Source organism: Camelus bactrianus, chromosome 14 (assembly GCF_048773025.1).
Source record: "Camelus bactrianus isolate YW-2024 breed Bactrian camel chromosome 14, ASM4877302v1, whole genome shotgun sequence".
Classification (NCBI taxonomy): Eukaryota; Metazoa; Chordata; class Mammalia; order Artiodactyla; family Camelidae; genus Camelus; species Camelus bactrianus.
In genome coordinates, this window is record NC_133552.1 from 69,211,119 (window position 1) to 69,229,420 (window position 18,302).

The 18,302-nt window shown below is 51.7% G+C and overlaps 1 long non-coding RNA gene across 1 annotated transcript; it reads left to right on the top strand.

Annotated features, from left to right (window-relative positions):
• Positions 1 to 3,020: 3,020 nt before the first annotated feature.
• Positions 3,021 to 7,475, top strand: LOC141579791 (uncharacterized). The gene is made up of 2 exons (XR_012511779.1): positions 3,021 to 3,563; positions 4,690 to 7,475. It is a non-coding gene; the product is annotated as an uncharacterized LOC141579791 (long non-coding RNA).
• Positions 7,476 to 18,302: the final 10,827 nt, after the last annotated feature.

Below are 18,302 nucleotides of genomic sequence, written 5' to 3' on the forward strand. Positions count from 1 at the left end.
ACTTGCTGCTGAAAAACAGAGTCTGGAAATGGGAAAAAGGTAGCTTCACAGTGGAAAGGCCTGGATCCAGCCGCGCTGACACCCTGCGTCCCATATGACGGACGAGAAAGAAGGCACTGCATCTCTGATACCCCAGTAGAAAACGTACAGCCCTCGTCTGCACACAGTGAAAGCGGCAGAGAGACGCCCTCTGAGGGACAGCCTACAAACACCGTGCTCTGCTCCCTGGACTGTCCAGGTCAGGAGGGCCGAGGGGGGGACGGGGGAGTTGCCACAGACCAGAGGACCAGCAGGGGATGGCACAGAGAAGGGTTGAGTCCCGTGGGGGTCAGATGAAGAGGTTGAATCAGTAAGAAAAAAAAAAAAAAAAAAAACACCTGAGTAGCACAGGGAACTATATTCAATATACCTTGCAGTAACCTATAATAAAAAAGAATGTGAACAGGAGTACATGTATGTGTGTGTGTGACTGAAATATTATGCTGCGCCCCAGAAATTAACACAACGTTGTAAACTGACTCTACTTCAACTAATATAACTTTTTTTAAAAAGCCCAGACGACTTCACCTCTGAGTTCTGCCAAACATCTGAAGAAGCGTTTATGCCAATTCTTCAGAAACGCTTCCAAAAAACAAGAGGAACAGCCCCCCACTCGCCGCGGGGGGCCAGCCGTACCTGACACCAAAATCAGACGGGGCATCTCACGGAGACCATATCGTGGGTGTGCACGCAAAACGCCCTGACGAAACACCAGCAGGGGTTACACTCGCGCTTTATCTCGAGACACCCATCCTCCAGCCGTTGTTCTGTTCCCCAGTTCAGCCTGCTTTTCCTCTGACTATGAAGGCTGTTTATTTCTACAGGGCTGTTTGATTTTAAACACTGAGATGCGTCACAGGCAAGTCTGTTCTTTTCATCTCATACCCCAACATTTCTTCATTTATTTCATATACTTCTTTAACATTTAACTCCTTGCAAAAAATTGTCCATTTTCTATTCTGTGCGTCATAATGTACTTTCCTTTGACCTGGACTTACCCTCTCCTTTTATATTTAACTAAATTCGATATCTTTCTCTCCTCTAATAAGATATGTTTGTCTCATTTTAAAATTGCCCACTCAACTTTTTTCTGATAAATATTGTTTCTTTAACATTTTCCTCTGTAGTAAATTTTGTTGTTTACACATGTCTTCCTAAGATTCTGTCTCTTTAGAGAAAGAGGCCTTTGGGAGTGTTTGTTGCTGTCCTTCCTTCAGAGTGGAAGGGGTCCTGTTTGGTGGGTAGGGTGGTGGGTTAAGAGGTCCCGGTAGGTGGTTAACAGGGTGGGTTTTTAGAATCCTGCTCGGCCCCCAAAGCACATGCGTCCCAGGGAGGAGGGAGGAGGGACCGAGTGCTGGGAGTGGTGAGATGCAGTGTCTGAGTGGAAACTGGGGTTATGCGTCCCCAGGGTCCCCCACACCAAGACAGCCCTGCAGCCACGAAGGGGACATGCTCTCAGAATAGACGAAACTCTCAGATTTGGAAATGAAGGTTGGAGTTATGGTGGAAAATACTTCAGAATTGTGCTTAAATAACCTCGAAAAATGGTGGCAAACCAAAATTACACCCGGGGATGGAGGCAGTACAGGAGAAAAGAGTGGTCTATGGATCATATCCAGCATCGATGAAGGCTCGTAGGTAGACAGGCCCTTTCCAAAAAAGGTGAGCTGGTTTAGAATTTTCCTTGGAAAAACTTAGGTTTGCATTTCAAAAGCGAAAAACTACTCTCATCGTTTGATTCAGCAGCTCCTACTCGGACGTTCGTCTTAATAGCAACAAGAGCCAGCAGCGCGGAGGCCTGTGCGCTCTGTGGTGAGGGCTCTGGGTGTGTTTGTCAGTGTAATTTCACAGCAACACCGTGAGGTAGAAGTTAGCATCAGCCCCACTTCCTGGTGAGGAGACAGAAGCCCAGAGCAGCCAGGGAGCGGGCGGTCGGTGCCCGAAGGGCCGTGGGCCGCTTCCGGGGATGGACACTGAGCGGCAGGCTTGGGCTGGGGGCGTCGGCGCGCTCCCCCCTGGCTGTGCACCGGCCTGACGGCGGCAGTGGGGGAGGCGGCTTTGGCCGGTCCCACCGCTGCCGTGCGCCCTCCGCCTGTGATGAAGCACAGGCCGCCTGTCAGACAGGACCCGGGAGATGTTTTCTGGGCCTCATGGTTTAATCAGAGGCAACATTTACACACAGAAGATTCCCAGCGGAATCGTAAATTGAGTTGTCACTGAATGGTTATGGGTTTTTTGTTTTTGTTTGCTTTTCATTTATAACCTTGCTCCTAAGTGTGAGTCTTCCGCTGCCTCTGGCTTCTAAGAGACTCTGATATTACAAAAATGGCATGCTTGGTCTGCACCTAAAGAGATTTTCAGGTAACTGGCCTAAGGCTGCCAGATCCTAGCCGGGGATCTGATTCTGAGCGTTATGCTTTATTCTTGGACGGGCGAGCTCCAGTTTTAAAGGTGTTTTTCTTTACTAACAGTATAAAATGCACGTTTGCTTTTGGGGTGACAGCGAACGCTTCAGGAGCCGTTCAGCTCCGGCAAAGTAACAGAATTTCAGAAAGCAATCAGAGTGTCACGGCGCACTTTCTGGGTCTGCCTTTCCTCCTTTGTCTGTCTGCAGACAGCGCCTGCCTGCTGCCCGGGCCCCAGACTTCCTCAGTTCAGGGCACCCGTCCATGTCATGGGGACTTTTCCTGGTGCCCCTCTGGCTGAAAGAAGTACCTGACCTTCCCGTTCATTAAGGGATAGCGTCCGAACAACTTAATGAGCATTTGCATCCTCACAGCTAGGTAGTTGTTTGAGAAAATAATACACATACGTCAAAATTAGAAACAACGTTTCCGTCATCTTTCTTCTTTTAACATTTTTTTATCGAGTAATAGTCATTTTTCAATGTTGTGTCCAATTCCAGTGTAGAGCACAATTTTTCAGTTATACATGAACATACATATATTCATTGTCACGTTTCTTTTTGCTGTGAGCTACCGTCATCCTTAAATGACCACTGTTTCCAGCTGGTGGGCGAGCACACCTGGTGGTCATCTCTGAACGTGTGTCATGGGCATTGTGGGCCCGGCCGCCCCCGTTTCCTGTTCTACATTAATTTCCACCTGGTTCTCCCTTATTTTTTTGTTTGCTTGTTTGGTTTTCTTGGTGGGGGAGGTAATTAGGTTTTATTTGTTCATTTATTTATTTTTAATGAAGGTACGGGGGATTGAACTCAGGACCTCGTACATGCTAAGCGCACGCATTCCCTTCTTTCTTTCCTTTCCCCTCTGTTTAGATCCTTTTATCCTCAAAATAACCCACCTCTGATTTAGGTTGGTGTGAGTTCCTGCTGCCGATAGTGAAGATACTGGACCATCCCGGCGTGGAGAGGCAGGGCGGCTGGTGTTTAAGAGCGAGGCCCTGGCACCGCCTGGCCCGGGTTCAGTCCTGGAGGTGTCCCTGTCGCCATCTGCCTCGCTGACAGACAGTGTTTCGTCATGTTCGTCCGTCTGCCCGTAGATGGGCCTCTGGGTGACCCCCAGGTCTGGCTGTTACAAGTAAAGCTGTTGTGAACATTTCCGAGCCGTCTTTGGTGGACACGCGTGTCTGTCCACTAGGGATAAATTGGAAGCAGATTTGCCTGCTTTCGGGGCAGCATTGTTCTAGCTTTGTAGAGTCCGCACGCACTTTCTCGAAGTCCTTTCACCAAATCACGCTTTGCCTGCAGCGTGTGAGGGGCCCAGCTGCCCCCAGTCCTCAACAACACTTGTTGCCGTCCCTCCTCTTCCTGTGGGCATCGGGTGTATTTGCCAAGAACCGCTGGCACGGAAGCTTACGAGAAAATGTCCGTGGTGTGCACTGAGCCCTCACCCACGGACTGAGTCTTAGGAAAGTGACTGGCAAGAGAGGGGCTTTGCCAGCAGGAATGAGTTCCTGAGAAAATGGCATTTCTAACGGTCAGTTAGCCCACTGGCATCACCGTTTATGATCTTGGTTCATGTGAGCGTGTCCTGAGAGCTCAGCTGCCCGTAGTGAGTGCCTGGGTCGCGGGAGGAATCGGTGTGTGCAGAAGTCAGAATAGCAGTTGCCTCTAGAGGTGGGGTGGGTGGTGGACCAGGAGAGTGTGTGAGGTGAAATTCCTGGTGCTAAGAATGTTCTAGATCTTGGCCTGGTGTGTATCCATGGGGAAGAATCACCGAGCTGCGCACTGAAGCTTCGTGCCCTCCGCAGGCTGTGTTGCATGCACGTAGCCCCCCGTAAAAAGAGGAGCCTCGTTCTCTTCTCTTCCCCTGTTGGATAAAGACCTCTTTCAGCCTGGCCACCGTGATTCTGACCAAGGATGGGAAATGTGGCATCAGGACAGAAAGGAGATAGCACGTCCCCTCTGTCTGGAGCAGGGACGGGTCTGCGTGAAAGGTCCCTCCTCTGAGCTGATGGAAATCCTAGCCAGTCCTCGGGGAAGACAGAGGACCATGCATGGAGGGAAAGTATAAGCCGTTCTGTTTCCTGTAGGTCAGCAGAAGGAACAAGTTAAGAAAAAGGTGTTAGCTTTAAATTTATAAGGCACCACGCTGGGCTTCCCAGCAAAAGGAAACCCAGTTGCTCAGCCAGACTTTGAAAAATATTATTTGGTCCCTGAGTGAAAACAGATGTTGTTTCCTGTCACAGGAATGAGCTGCACATCCCCGGCGTCCACCAGCGGCAAGGCGTGCTGGCCCCCCAGGATCGGAGCTGCAAGGCGAGCGAAAATGAGACTTCTGACTTCATCATCTTCTGTCACTCGCCTGCTGACAAGTGTGAGGAAAGGCTGCTCCAGTGGAGCTCCCTTCATCACAGTTCCCTCCTCGCCATCTCAGCCGGCCCCGTGGGGACTGTGCATCCTGACCCCCCTGGTCCCCAGGCTCGGGACTCCAGAGCGTGGGCCATTTCTTCAGAGAAGGGCTTTCTTCTCTAGTGGGTGAGGGGCTGAGCTGCTGGGGACAGATTGCTTCCTCGGGCCCCACTGATCTAATCTTTCCAGCTTTGGAAAGTGGCATTTGCCTCCTCGCCCAGACAAACAATAATTTATGCTGAGGATATAGGCCTGCATATGACAATTTAATCCTTTCAGTCACCGAAAACCCTTCTGTGGGGCCAGCTCTGGCTACGCTGTGAGCGGGCAGGGTCCCAGCACTGCCTCGCCCTGTCCATCACCCCTGGCTCCCCATACCTGCTCCCTGCCCTCCTTCCAGGATCCCCCACCTGCAGCCGGTGCCAGCTCACAGGGCGTCCTCCATCACATGGGCTCGGTCACACCTTCTAAAGGGTTCTCATCCAGGAGCGGATTTCTTTGACACCTTAGTAAGCCACCCCCTAGTAAACCGCAGGACAAGTAACACCCGCTTTGTTTTGGCACCTTGAGCTATTATTTTGCTTGATGTATGAGGAATTAGACCCAAGGTAGCTGTTGGTCTTTTCAGATGTTGCTAAGTGCACACTGAGGCCCAGAGGGGCCAGGAGGGAGCCCGGCCTTGCTCGGCCCTCAGACCCCAGCAGGGTTCACAGGCCTGGCAGCCACGGGGAGAGAGGAAGGTGGTTGAGTGGGGATATGCGTCCTGGACTGGTGGGGCCCACGCCAGTGGCCCTTAGTCCACACCAGGGCTCACGTCCAGTGGGTCGCTGACACTCCTCTGAAGCAGCGAGCCCCCGGGCAGTTCACTGGCACATCGCTGCCCAGAAGAGCTGGTCACGTTCTCCATCGCTCTGGGCAGCACGGTCACCTTTGCTCACCCAGCACGTGAATTGGGGCTTGTGAAGGTGCATCCCTAAATTTCAATTTTATTTACCTTCATTTAATTTGCAGTTTTATTTAAATAGCCACGCGTGGCTCCAGCTACTTTACTGGACAGCACGGCTTTGGAGGCGGGGAGAAAATAACCTGGATTTCTGTTGGGATTTGTTTTCATGTAACAAAGAAACTAACTTCGCCAGCATTTAGTATTCAGAGTGGCCTGGGGCCCTCGCCGAGTTGGCCTTCTGGGGGTGGGTCACTGTTGTGTGCTATGGGGGGGCCTGGCCTGGAGTTTCCAGTCAGACAGTGACAGTGGCTCTTTAGTGACTTGTTCAGAATCTCATAAATAGCCTGGGTGTGTCTCTTTTACTGGATTTGCTAATTTTTTGGTTTTAAGGAAAATGAATCCTTGCAAAGTGGAACGTTGATTTAAAAAGAACCTGGTGCAGAATTGCAGACGGGCAATTATGCTGAGGAAGGAGGCAGGATTACTGAGGGACACCTGCTCCAGCACAGTGTGTGTGGGCCTCTGCAGGTCTAATGGTGACACCTGCCCCCGTTGGACGGGGACACAGGGTTCACAGTGGCTAAGACTGTCTGAGTCGTGGATTTCCCTTCACTGTCACCCAGGAGAACGCCCCGCTTGAAATGTTGGCTGATAATGGTGTAAAATCCCTGAGATGAGAGAGACGCTTAAGAAGCAAACACATGAAAATGAAGACTTTTTTCTTTTTTACCGTATTAAAGATCCTAAATACAATACATTACAAAATTTCACTAAATGATGAATTTCCAGAAACCTCTTTTGCCATATTCGAACTTAGCAGCAGCTCAGTCAAATCCCACGGAGGAAGCCCTTCCAGCCGTGGCTCAAAGAGCCGGAATACGGAGCGTAGCGGGGCGGCAGGCTGAGCGCCTGCCTTCATCCCGAGACGCAGTGGGCCCAATCGGAAGACACAGGTTAGAACACATTACACGGTGGGGGATTTGCTTCCCAGTTGGATGAAAGCATAGAGGTTCCTTTTTAGCTTTTTATTTTTAAATGATTTCAGACTTACAGAAAAATTGTAGAGTGAGCACAGAGAGTTCCCACATACCCTTCACCCAGGTCCCCAACGTTCACGCGTGTCAGCCACACGCGGCGACTGGAACCAGGCCGGCAGCCCTGACCCGCTGTTCACCAATGTGCACACCTTCTCCGTGCAGCCCCCGTTTCCCCGCCGATGGCCTCTCCCCAGCGGGACCCCATCAGGACCCCACACTACGTGAGTGGGCGACTCCCTGGACACTGCGATCTGGGACTTTTCCTCAGTCTTTGATGAACCTAATGTCGTGGAAGCTCCTGGGCAGGCATTTTTTTTGGGGGGGTCTCTCCTTTGGATTGGCCTGGTACTGTTCTGGATGTGGATGGAGGCTGTGGTCTTTGGCAGGAGTGCCGCAGAGGTGACGCTGGCCCACACGTCTCTCTGCTGGAGATGTTACCCTCCGCCTCCTTGCCGAGGTCCTGTCTGCCTGGGGCCTCCTGGAAAGTGGCTGGTGCTCCTGTTGTAATGAAGTTCCGGTGGCAGACACTTGGAGACTCTGCAGATACCTTCTTTCTAATCAAGGTGTCTATGTACCAGTACTCGTATTTACTGTATTCTGTTATAAAAATTAAATGTAAAATGCTTCATTTCCTCTGCAACATGGAAATTATGACACCCACTTCAAAGGATTGTTGAGGGGATTAAATGAAAGTTTTGTGAAGCACTAAGCACACACACCGTTCCCGTACTGACTCACCAGGTGAGTCAGGACCCGGCCGCGTGGCAGAGAGGCGCCCGACGTGGCTGCGGGGCGGTCCACGGCAGCCTGGGGGCTGCGAGCGCGTCCGCCCCCTGCCTCGCTGCTGGCGTCTGCGAGGCGGCCGGGCTCGCTGACGCGCCGTCATGTAGATTCAGAGGGGCGTCCAGCTGCTTGGGGAGCGGACCGTCAGGCCCCCGGTGCGGCAGGATGGGGTGGGGGGCACGCCTGCTGCTCCAGCAGCACCCATGCGCCCAGCAGTCGGACCCGGCTGGAGACCTGCTTCCGTTTGTTTTCAGAGCAGACCTTGGAAAGCACCCCCTTCCCACCCCCCCCTGCGAAAGTAAGGTTCAGGGACCCAAGATCCAGCGCTTTGGTGCTGGCTCACCTCGGGGGTGTCTATGGCTTTGAGACAATCTGCCATGTCAAAGCCCGGAGAGGCCCCCAGCAAAGGGCCACTCCCAGAGGTGCCTGGGGAATGCTGAGGCCCGAGACCCCGTTTCCTGGCCAACGTTCTGTGACTCAATCTTCTGGCCTCCCATGAAACCGTAACTGGTTTCTAGTGTGACCCTGAGGCACCGAGGCAGCAGAGCAAGGTGGAGCTGTAAGTAGCCAAGCTGCTTCGTCACATTCTTTGCAATCTGGTAACCCATGCATGCGGTGAAGGCCCTTATCGTCCCCAGCACATTCTGAGTCATCGTGACCCACTCCCCAGCCACCTGCACTGTCCCAGACAGACGCGAGGCCAGCAAACCACGGACACACCCAGCAGGGCTGCCCCTGTCCTTCCCAGGCTGTGAAGCTCATTTAACTGGGTACCAGAATCTAAGCTTCCCGAGGGCAGAGGAGTGGTAACGATGCTTCCCTGGGCGCCTGAGGACAGCAGTGTCGGCCCGGCGGACCCTCACGGGGGGCCAGACCCCCAGCCCGCCCAGGGCTTCCCAACAGGAGCGGAAACCTGCGTGGCCTCCCTTCTGGGACCAAGTCCCCAGGCCGCGATGCGGTACCACGTGGCCCGGCTTCCCAGGGACGCTCTCCCACCCAGGCCTCAGCCTCTGGTCTTCTCACCCCATTCCTGCAGTGAACCTGGTGTCTAGCTCTCTGTCTTATCCCATCATCCAATGCAGGGTGAGCCACGGGGGTGCTTAGTAAACACTGTTGAAAGGAAAAATGAAACATTTTAAACGTTTTTATTTCACTCCTTTATTTTTGTGACGTCCCCTGGCTACGTAGTAAGTGCCCTTCCCCACCTCTGCTGCTCAGGCTCTTACTTCTCCATCCAGACACAAGCGTGTTACCAGTTTTGCAACGTCGCAAGGATTGTGTAATGCGTTATCTGTGTAAAAATATATCCACATACACACCCAGTGTCTGTACACCCATGTGCGATCTGTTTTGTACAAACGAGAGCACACTAACCACACTTCCTCTTAGTGGTTTTGGTTTTTCACTTCATGTACTGGAAATTGTTTCATTTCAGTGCACACAGAGCATCCTCTTTCTTGGAATGGCTCCGCGTATTTCACTGCTCGGTTGCACCGAGATTTATTTAAGCTGCCTGCTGACAGGTGCTAGATTACTGCCATCATTTCGCTTTCACAAATGACACTGTGCTCCATGTGCTTGGGCGGGAGGAACCCAGGTTCTTTCCAAGCCATTGCTCAGCCGTCCCTCTGGCCATGGTCATCACCCGAGGGCCAGTGCTGGGTCATGGGACCTGATAAACTCTGTAACATCGGAAGAGGGCAGAGTCCACTCCTGAGGCTAGAAGTCAGGAGTTTTCAGCCCAGCCTTGCAGGTGATAGCTGTGCACCCAGGACCCCTGGCAGCCTCTCCGGGACTCAGGCTGCACAAGGGAGCCTTTGTCTGCCAGCCGTTTTCTCAGGCTCACCCTGTGCGTGAGTGTGACCAGGCGCAGCAGCCGCTGTCCACGTGTGGGTCCTGCCCGCAGACCCTGTGAGCTCAGCCCCTCCCTGAGGGTGGGCAGACTGGGCGGTATGCCGCCAGTGAGACCTCGGGGTCCTAGTGAGACCTGGGGCGGAGCGGAAGCATAGGCCCTGGCCAGCTTGAGGAAGGAGCCCAGCTCCCTCCATGTCTTGTCCTGGAAGGACCTCGGAAGGTCGGTGCAGACTCCTGACCATGCTTCTCAGTGACTTCCAGCTGAAAAACCAGGTACTCTTTCTGGGCTATACCAATGCTTTGCTTTCAGGGCAAATTTTCTTTTGTTTCTCTGTCTGAGCCAATCCCAGCCCACCAGCCACCACTGCTTTCAAGCGTCCACTTGGAAAATTCCTGTGGTTTGCACAGCATCATGGAACAATTCCTTGGAAGGAGCGTCAGGACTTCTGCCTGAAAGGAACTGCGTAAGTGGGAAAACCAGGCACGTGGCTTCTCACTGGCACGAGCGTCCGTGGCCATAGTCGCATGTAGACCAAACTGGAAATCTCCCCAAATGATTCGACTGTTTGCTCACTCCTGAATGCTTAACCGAATAGGGCCTTTTGTGCTGAAACTGCCAACGAAGGTGAGGGCTCCTCGCACACCCTGACCACACAGGGCCCTCTTTGCCTCAGACAGCCCCTTGGAGGCAGAACTGCCCCTGGGAGAACCACTGACATAAAGTATTAGTAACAGATGAAAAGACAGAGTTTATTTCCTGCCTTCCCTGAGACTCAGGTCTCCTGCACTAAAAACTAGGGGCCACTACCGCTTCACAAAGGAGACCTCCGTGCTTGGTTGTGAGAACTGAATGTGATAAGGCCTGTAAAACATTCAGCCCGAGGTACAGGACGACCTTGGAGTCAGGGCAGGGGTCTATAAACACTTGATCTCGCATGTCCAGAAGTGAGGACAGAGGCGCCAACTCTGTGCATAACTATGTATTCATAAACCGTCTGTAAGTACAGCCACGCTAACATATTCCTTATGTTTTAAAACCTGCACGACAACAAAAGTGCTTAAGGATGACTTAAAGTTTAAACAAATAATACCCTAAAATAATTGTGGGTTATTTATTTCAGCCGTAAGACCTGAGCCTCCACTGGCCGGGCAGGGAGACCCCACAGCACGGTCCCACGTCCCAGGTGGGTCCCGGCAGCTGGCCTGCAGCTCCATGCAGGCCGATGCTCCACTGCTTTTCCTCAGAGTGTCACCACCTCTGCAAGATCCCTGCAGACACATGTCGTTGGGTCCTGTTGCTTGGGAACCTTACACAAAAGAACGTGCACGTCACGTGTTCTCTCCCATGACTTCTGCTCGAGACCCGTCATGTTAATTTACGTAGCTTCCTCTCACTCTTGACAGCTGTCTGGTCTCCTCCCCCGTAACACACCACAGCTTACGCACCCCCCTGACTCCTGGGGGACCCTCAGCCGACACCCCGCTCTTCCCCACGTGGCTGCGCTGTCCCCGCTCCCCCCGGCACTGAGCCAGACTCCCCCCCACCAGCGGCCGTACCCGGACACCAGCGTTCACGGGCCGTTTGTGTCCCCTTCTCTGTGAACTGTCGGATGGTGTCTTTTGAATATTTTCCTATCAGTTCATTTTGTTTTTCCTGTTGATTTACGTAGATTCTCTGCGTACTCTGGGTCTCAACCTTTTGTCAGTTAGTGTGTTGCCAGCAACTTTTCCTACTACCTGGCTTGTCTTTATAATCTCTTTTTCTGTTTATTTAAATTTTCTTTATTGTGGTAAGAACACAATATGAGATCTACCCGCAACAAATGTACAGCGTGCACTGCATATTGGTGGCTATGGGCACAGTGTTGTACAGCAGACGTCTCTCACCCAATCGTCCTGTTTTCTTAATCTCTAGATGGTGTCTTTTGATGAGCAGATGGTCTTAATTTTAACATAGTTCAACTCGTCAAGTTTTTCAAAATTGTGTGGGTGTGTATGTGTGTCTTCAGATCCAAACCTCCCCTGTGGTTACAGAGAGTCTTTATCTTGTAAAAATTTTACAGGTTTTTTTTTTTTTTCACATTTAAGTCTTTAATCTACGTGGAATTGATTTTTTAATATGGTGTGAAATAGGGACGTAACATCACTTCCCTCTGCACTTAGCGTATGGCCTCGGTGCTACTCACTAAATACTAATTAAATGGGGCACACCTGTTCCAACACAAGCCTGCCTCAGCACAATGGGGCCTGGCTCTCAGCACCCTGGGCTGTTCTGCTGTCTGTGTCCCCCTGCCCTGCCCCACGCTGTCCTCACAACCCAGCTTCACACGTGGTCTCCATCCCGTGAGGACGCCCCCCTTCCCCCTCTCTTCTTCCTCACAGTCTTACACTGGGGTCCTTCATTTTTCCAAAAAAAATTGAGAATCAGCTTTTCAAGTTCCATAAGAAAAAAAACTCTGTGATTTAAATGAATTTTGATTCAATCTACAAGAGTGTGTTTCTACATTTTCATTGTTATTTGACAAAGTAACTTCTTTTTTACTCAAAAATAATTCAAGTTTCACGTAGAAAACTGGAAAACACAGTTAAACAAAAGCAGAAAAAAGAAAAATCACTAAATCAAATCTCACTGTTAGAGATAAGCACTGCTACCATCGTAATGTTATTTTATCCTTTTATATATCGTCTATCATATATAAAATCCCTATTGAATGAATGTATACACTTACAGAGCACACATAAATACAGTGTAAAAGTATGTCCATACACACTGCAGACCACAGGGTACCGACCCTGAGACGCCTGTTTCCTCCTCCTCTCTGCACTCAGGATGCTTTGTCTACTTGCTCTGGTCCAGGCAGAGGTCTCGACCCCTGCGTGGCCTCCTCACCTGGGTAGGCCCTTGAGGTCAGAGCCGCGCGGAGGCAGGACTGGAGCCTCCTTCATTTCACGAACGCTGCCTTGCCCGCCCCCCTGCCCATGCGGAAGGGCCCTGAGGAGCCTGACGTGTGCATCAGGGCTGGGATGTGATTCGGAAGACAGACTGCGCCTGACAAAGCACGAAGGAATCTTAACCAGTTGTTTTTGCCTTATTTCCCTATGTATGCATCCCAAGAAGTGAGATTTGATAAAAACCCGTTTTAAGACAAAAAGAGCTCTTTTGACAAGTATAAAGTGGAAGTTCTAAATGTTGAGAAAATCATATTTGTTAGTTTACTGGTGAACACTTTTTTCCCTTAACTGGGTATAGAACGGTGGGATGTCTCTGATTTTCTTTGGTCGGGGAAGGTAATTAAGTTTATTTATGTATTAAAAAAAATTTTTTTTTAGTGGAAGTACTGGGGGTTGAACCCAGGACTTTGTTTATGCTAAGCACGTGCTCTGCTGCTGAGCTGCACCCTCTCCCAGCCTGGTGGACTGTCTCTGATTTTCCAAAGTCCATGTGGAGTGTCTGTAGCTGGGCTGGTGCAGTCCATTAGCGCAATTAGCACCGGCGTCCGCTCCCACGGGGAGGGGAGGGGGGTGATTCATCCGCTGAACTGCTTGTTTCACAGCAGGGGGCGGGCCCTCCCTGCCCCCCAGTAATTGGGAATCGGCTGCGGTTTTGTTTGGACTCTGACGTGAGTTATCGGTGACTCCTCATTATCATGTCCAGATTAACTGAAGCTTGATGCTGTGTTTTAAGTACCGCGTGTACTATTTTCTCAAAAATACCCTCAGTTCTCCTTGCCTCCCACCCCTGTCTTTGGGACGCGAGTTCAGTGGACGTCACCAGGTGGCCGGGAAGGTGATGTGGGTGGTACTGCTGCCCCCTCCTGGTAGAGGGACCTTGTAAACCATCAGAGCAAAGACAACTGGAGTTTCACATCCGGGGCTATCTTTCTCCCACAAGCCACACAGCTAATTCCATGCAAAGCCTGGGATTTTCCTGTAATACCTGAGAGTCGAAGTGAATACCACCTGGATACACGGCTCCGAAGCAATGGTGGCATTGCTGCTAGAGTCGAGCTAGTGTCAAGCAGAACTTACTTTTTCCCTACTGCTCACCAGGTATTAAATACTTGTTGAAATTTTGCTTTTCCTGCATACCTGACATTGTAATTATTTCAAATATGTTATTTTCTTCTCCACTGTGTATTCACTTTTATTAAAATACTTTAAAATTTGTATTCATTTTTATTGAAGTATAGTCAGTTACAATGTGTCAATTTCTGGTGTACAGAAACGTTTCAGTCATACATATACACACGTATATTTGTCTTCATATCTCTTTCTTTTTAAAATTTCATTTATTTTCAGTTTTTCTTAGGGGGGAGGTAATGAGGTTTAGTTATTTACTTTTAGTGGAAGTACTGGGGATTGAACCCAGGACCTTGTGTATGCTAAGCATGTGCTCTGCCACTTGAACTACACCCTCCCCCCAATATTCTTTTTCATTACAGGTTACTACAAGACAGTGAATATAGTTCCAGTATATCGTGCTGTACAATAGAAACTTGTTTATCTATTTCATATATAGTAGTTAGTATCTGCAAATCTCAAACTCCCCTCCTCTCATGATTACTGGTTTTAATATCTCCTTTACATCTAATTGTCCTGTGCATCCTTCAGCTGCTTATTGTGGATACAGATGATTTTACCATTCTCATCTTTCAACTTCCCTATTAATTTGTGTGTGGATGACTTCCTACCTTTACTGTATGTCTGCCTCTACTGGAGATCTTTCCCATTTGCAATTTTCTTGCTTCTAGTTGTGGCCTTTTCTTTTCCATCTAGAGAAGTCCCTTTAACATTTGTTGTAAAGCTGGTTCAGTGGTGCTGAATTCTTTAAGCTTTTGCTTATCTGTGAAGCTTTTGATTTCTCCATCAAGTTTGAACGAGAGACTTGCTGGGGAGAGTGTTCTTGGTTGTAAGTTTTTCCCTTTCATCACTATTAAAGTATTTTTTAATAAGTACTATGGAGAACTTTTAAAAGAATCATTTAAGTTATTTTAGTCTGCCTTATATTTTGTATCAATTTTTAGAAGTACATTTGCTTTGTCAATCTTTGGAAATAAGGAGTTATTGTCTGCAAGAGTTTATCTGTTTAATTAGGAGGTAAATTCATCCTGGGCAGGGAACACAGGTGTGTAAAGTACCTTTATGTCCCCGGGGTGCGGCTATGGTTCCTCTGAAGTGTGACATGTGCAGACCCCTGAGAATGGCCTCCTGGTTGAGTTCCCACCATTGCGGGACAGTGCTGCCCTGGCAGCCATGTGGCTCTGGACGGCCAGCTCCCACCGCTGGGGACGTGAGGGACCAGGTCCAGTGCCCCCTCCAGACTCTTGCTTCTCTCCCTCAAATGTCCCCAGCCAGGAGGAGGACGCTGGACCAAGCTTCCCTCCAAGAGGCCTCCCAAAAGTAGCTTTGGCCATGAGCCCACCACCTGCTCCAGACCTCTGCTTGAGGACCTCACGGGCCCCCCACCCCACCCCCCTCTGCAGAGGGAGAAAGCACTGCGCCTCCTTCTCACAGAGCACGTGGCCCTGCTGAGAAGCTCCTCCACACACACCTAGCAGGCATCACTGCCAGGTCCCCCGAGATGGTGAGCTCCACAGGCAGGTGCCTCTCCATCTCCTGCACCCTGGGCCCCCCCAGACTCAGGGCAGCGGAGGTACACAGCGGGTGCTGGATAAATATTTGAAGATGGAGCCACGTTCGGGGAGAGACGGAGTCCCATGCCAGCCCCGGGCTCCCGTCGCATCCGACGCGGCACCAGGGGTCCCGAAAAGCCGTCTGGGCAGCGCCACGGAGGTGCCGCAGGGGACCGGCCCCAAGCCTTTGGGTTTCTTTCTGGTAATTTTCCCAAAGGGAATTTTTCCAGTTGAGCGGGATCGGGTTTGATGGCTTATGACTAATTTGTAAGTATATTTATCTTTCGAGACAAGTCACTGATCAAACCCGAGTCTCACTCAACACCTCATTCAAAATTAAAACCAGAAGAAAATGCACTCCGAAGATGAACGCTTGAGATAGTGCCAGCCTCTGCGCTGTCATTTCTGACTGCCGTCCTCGCCCACAGAGCCACCGCCGCTGCGGACACGAGTTAGGCCAGCTTGGCTGCCCAGCAAGGCTTGTCCCTGGCTGTTTACAGCCTCTGCATCCTGTGGCTGGTCCGCTGCTCAGACACAAAGGAAGCTGTCCCTCTGGCTTTCTCAGAGGCCTGAATGGACGGGAGTCATGTCCAGTGCCCAGTGTTTGTCCTTTTGGCAAAATTGTAGGTGGCCTAGGAGCTGGGCCCACGGAATTCTCGAGATTCGGAAGCAGAGCTTGGGGTGAATCACCTACGAGCCTGGGGCGCCCAGGATGTCAGGGAGCCTCCCGGAGCTGGGAGAAGCGGGAAGGCCCTTCCCCAGCATCTTCGGAGGGGCCCGTCCTAGGGCCCAGACTATGGGGAACATTCCTGCTGTTTCAGCCATGCAGTGGCAGAGCTTTGAGGCATCAGCCACGGAGACTCGTGTGCCCACAAATGAATGCGGGTTGGCGGGGAGTGGAAGGCACTAATGGTCCAGCTACTGATGAAGAGAGACGGAAAACCAGGCAGACGAGGCCAAGGCGAGGAAGCCCGCCTTCCCAGTAGGGCCTCTCCTTCCCCTGGGTGTCCCCACATTTCCCAGCCTGTCCTCACTGGCTCTTGTCCTTGGTCCTCACGCCGGGCTCATGCCGGCCCCTGTCCACCATCAGGACTGGCCTGGCTCTGCTGCCCGGCACCGTCATCTTATTCCAGCCGTGCTCCCCGGCTGTCGTGGGGCTGGAGGCCAGTTTCCTCTCCCCTGCGATCCGACCGAGCGGCACAGCCATGGCAGCTCTGTCATTTGTCAACCATGTGATGCCAGACAGTTTTATTTCTTTCAAAGAAAGGTTAAGCAAATCAAGTTTTCATGGGCCACAGCCGATCTCCGGACAGACACAAATTGCTTAAGGAGAATTCATTTCACCGCGGGCAGAACGCATCAATCAGGGATGGTTGCTTAGTGTCTCCTGCCGGGAGCAGGGGACCAGGAGGCAGAAAGGACACAAAACCTTTTCCCCTGCTGCAGGCTGGGGCCCCAGGACGGGAGGGTCTCTGGTTCATCCAGGCCTCCCAGCCCCTCTCGTCCAGGAAATGCCTGCTGAGCTGGAGCCAGGCTTCGGCACCTCCTCGGCCTGTGCGGCACAGGCCTGGGAGCGGCGTCCGGCTGCCCTCACCCGGGTGAGGACCCTGCCACACCGTGGCTGGGTCCCTCCTTCCAGCAGTGGGTGGGCAGGGGCCGCGTAGGGGCTGGAAGGTCTTGTTCTCCGTAAGAAACTTCCAGCTGTTTCAGCCTGATATGGGTGTCTGTCTGCACGCTGCTGCGGCACGAAGCTCGAAGCCAGGATTCTGACGCTGTTCTCGGCTTCATCTGCTGTGACACGCCTTGATGGCGCTGGGGCCTCACTTTGGGACTTAAACGTGGGTGGAAGGGGAAGCCTGGGGCGGGGACATTGCTCAGGTGACCCGGCTGCCCCTCAGCCAGCGGCCGCACACCCCGCGCATCTCAGGGGAAGGACACCAAGACCAGAGCAGGGAGACAGGCTGACAGAAGGGCTGGGGGCCCGGACCCTCACCCCGGCCCCGCACGGCCACACGGCCCAGGGCACGTGCCGCTTGCCCGACATGTCCTTCCTGCCGGCTGCCCGGCAGCTGAGAGCCCGGCCACGGAGAGTCTGACCAGGGGCTGTGGGGCCAACCCCGGGAAACACCCAGGGCGACCTCGGGAGGTGCCGCCTCCTGCCCCCAGCCCAGGGCTGTCGGGGGAGCAGTGATGCAGGTGTCCAGGGCGGCTGAGATCAGCAGAGGCCAGGCTGACAACACACTCGGTCAGCAGTCAGGCTGCAGGGAACCGACTCAACATGACAATACTGTCCCAGATGGTCCTGTCACTCACCCAAACCACACCAGGGAACCCCAAGGGGCCAGGGCACAAGGACAGTGACACACATCACACCCGGGTCCCTCCTGAGGGACGGTGACCCCCGTCTCCTCACATCATACCCGGGTCTCTCCTGAGGGACGGTGACCCCTGTCTCCTCACATCACACACGGGTCTCTCCTGAGGGACGGTGACCTGTCTTCTCCTCACATCACACCCGGGCCCTCCTGAGGGACCATGACCCGTCTTCTCCTCACATCATACCTGGCTACTGTCCTGATATTGTGACCCCCTTGTGTCTACACAGCACATCAGATTTTGAAGAAAGTGCAGGTGCCCGGCTCATCTCTGCATGTCTGACTGGAAAACGCTGAATTGGCGCACACCCCACATCAGTCAGCATGACTGACATGGTGAAGTTAAATCCCCATGAAATAATTCCACATGGGTCCTGGGAAGCAGACTGGTGCACAGCAGGTCATTTCGCCAAAATGAGGTATAATAGATAACGGCTTGCTACTTACCTCCCCCCCACATTTGTCTACGTGTAAGCTAAATTGCTGATTTGTTTGATGAAGGATCTGTAACTGAAATTATGGGTAAAATATAAGAACATTTACTCAAACAAGAATTTTCACCTCCAGTCAAGTGCACATTCGATGCATTTCCCAACGCCATGTTCGAGCCCCGCACCCCATGGGGAGCGTGTCTCAGCATCACCTACTTCACGGGGCGTTTGAAGCATTTCGCCAGATCCAGATATAACCTAAGTTTACCCTGCCACAGGTCAATTACGCTGTTTTCCTCACAGTAAAGAACAGAAATAATGGTTTGGAGAAAAGACAGATACATTTAGTTGTTTCCAATGCAATCCTCCATGTGGATCAGAAGCTTAGTAG